Source organism: Aplysia californica, unplaced genomic scaffold (assembly GCF_000002075.1).
Source record: "Aplysia californica isolate F4 #8 unplaced genomic scaffold, AplCal3.0 scaffold00164, whole genome shotgun sequence".
NCBI classification, from domain to species: Eukaryota; Metazoa; Mollusca; class Gastropoda; order Aplysiida; family Aplysiidae; genus Aplysia; species Aplysia californica.
Genome location: NW_004797434.1, coordinates 769399 through 772214, shown reverse-complemented (window position 1 = coordinate 772214; position 2816 = coordinate 769399). Strand labels below are relative to the sequence as shown.

The following is a 2816-nucleotide window of genomic DNA, read 5'->3' as shown; positions in this document are numbered from 1 at the left end:
ACAACAACAACAACAACAACAACAACAACAACAACAACAACATACACACACGCACCAAATGCGCAGTTCACACTCATAAACACATCCAACCACATCCATGCCCTGAATACACTCCTCCCTCAGTACCCAGCAAAACGCTCACGATTTTCCCGCAGATTTTATTATCCTGCCCTTCACTGCGTAGCCTTCCTCACACATCTAAAATCAATACCGATCTGCCGAGGCCAGCTTACGTTGGATCGCCCGCGCACTAATGAGGACACTGCGTAATCAATGTCAATTTCTTTATGGACCTGTGAATTTACAGGCATCGATTAGCTGACCTTTACTCCAATACACCAGCTATACCTGCTGCCACTGGTATAGTATTTAGTTATAATAATATAATAGCTCTTGAAAAGTAGGCGGGGTGATTGGAGGTCGCCACTGCATAGGTTCTATACATTTTTACTTTCTCTTTGTTCGTTTTTTCTGTCCGTCTGTCTGTCTGTCTTATGTTTTCCCAGCTCTTCAGGACCGTTATCCATATTATGCCGATTTGCTTCTCTTTACTCAAACGAACAAAACAAAACAAACGAATGAACTAACAAACGAACGAACGAACAAATAAACTTACAAATAATTTTTAAAAAACAGACAGACAGACAGACAAACAAAGAGCTGAAAGAAAAACGTCTAGGAAAACTGAACAAGGGTGTCCTGTTTCTTCAAAACGACACACCACATCACTTAAATAAACAGCAACGGCAAAGGCAAGGCTACAGGCTAGAGAATGCGGATATGAAATTCGTATGACCCCCTCAACTAAGGTTATTAATTCAGTAGTAAGAAAGCCTAGCCCCCAACGTTCTCCCCTTAGGCATTCGTACTGAGATAGCCTCGTTCCCCCCGGATCTGTACCCCGTTCTAACAATTTTCGTTCTCAAAATCTAAAGAAACGTCTACCAAGCTGTGGTACGAACTAACATGAAAATAATCGACTTGTGTCCCGCACGCTGATATAATATTATATGACCTTGTGCAGTTGCGATCGCCGTAATTCTTTTACCAACGTGAAAAGAGATACACATATCAAAGGGAAACGTTTTGCTTCTGAAACTGAACTTATTGGAAGACCTTGAAGACTTTTCCGGTTGCAAAATAGAAGACTTTATCGTCAAGCACTTTTCAAGGTCATCCATAAATGAGAAAAACGTGTTTTTGTGGCTTGAAATTGTGTGGAGAACCATTTTTTAAAATACAGCCACTGCAGTCATTCCTTCATCATCATCATCATCATCATCATCATCATCATCATCATCATCATCATCATCCCGTGTCGGAGTTAAATCCACCAACAAGAGCTGTCCGTCTACTTCTATCCAAGGTTACGGTGTCCACCTCTGACCAACGGTATATATACATGTATTTCATATAGATCCCTCCTCCAAGTACGTTTAGGTCTTCCTCTCTTTCTCTTTCGTTGTAGAAATAATCCCTTCATGGAAAGGAGAAAACATTTTAATTATCCCACGTGCTTGTTTTGGTGGCACTTTCAGCACTATTTAATCATTATATATATGTTATTTACAAGGAAGGACCCCAGATCAATTTGCACATCTCTGATTTTTAAAAAAAGGCAAAGAGAAATTATGAGAGCCATGAAAACCAACCACCCTACCCATCTTCAAGAATGCTCTAAAATAATCTTCAATATAGAAGAAAAAAACACGCACACGTGCACGTGCACGCGCACGCACACGCACACGCACACACACACACGCGCGCGCGCGCGCGCACACACACACACACACACACACACACACACACACACACAACAGGGGGGTGGGGTGGGCGGGAGAGAAGCGGTCATTAGTGCAGGTGACGTTAGACCAGGTTCGACTACATGTATTAATTTTTCCACCTCATACGTGGTGTTTCTCTCTCTCTCTCTCTCTCTCTCTCTCTCTCTCTCTCTCTCTCTCTCTCTGTGTGTGTGTGTGTGAGTGTGCGTGTGTGTGCGTGCGCGTCTGTGTGTGTGAGTGTGTGTGCGTGCGCGCGCGTGTGCGTATGGGTGCGCGCACGTCTATGTGTGTATTTAGTGTGCAGTGGGCCTATTTATTATTTCCCACCAACCAGCTAACTAGCAGGAGAAGAACGTCTCGGGAGATATTCTGTCGTTATCTCTGACTCCAGCCGGTAATGGCGAGTTTGCTCTCCTCCTCTCCGTCAACCCCGGTGTGATTTGGTGGCCGAGCCATGTAAACTTTCCGTTTGCTTTTCCGTCCTGTGCGCGTGTCCAAGGTGTCGGTTTTCCTAACGACAATCAACGATTCTCAGACTGTGACAGACAGCGACAGACAGCTATAAGTGGTCAGCGTTTACGGAGGAATGCACTTTCTGAAAGTCTTTAATTAATTACGTCAAGCCTCGACCTCTCTTTTTTCCCTTCTATTTATTGCTGTTCGATCTTACAAAGTCGATCGCTTTCTATTATGGGTTTTATGTTCAATAACAATCACAGATCGATCCGTCCTGTGCGCATGTCCAACGGTGTCGGTTTTCCGAACGGCAATCAACGAATCTCAGACTGTGACAGATAGCTCGTAGTTTACGGAGGAATGCACTTTCTGATCTCTCTTTTTCCCCTTCTATTTATTGCTGTTCGATTTTACAAAGTCGATCGCTTTTTTATTAAGGGTTTTATGTTCAATAACAATCACAGATCGATAGTCTAGAGACGACAATCACTTGTTGACGTCTGCCTGTGACCGGTAAGATTTTCTCCAATAAAGAACAGATAAACAAAATAACGTTACACATTAGGCCTACCGCCC

The 2816-nt window shown here is 43.3% G+C and overlaps 1 protein-coding gene across 5 annotated transcripts in view; it reads left to right on the top strand.

The window, feature by feature from the left end:
• The window catches only part of LOC101849615 (glucose-6-phosphate 1-dehydrogenase), a 49277-nt gene that overhangs the window by 7275 nt on the left and 39186 nt on the right, over positions 1-2816 (top strand). The window lies entirely within an intron of this gene.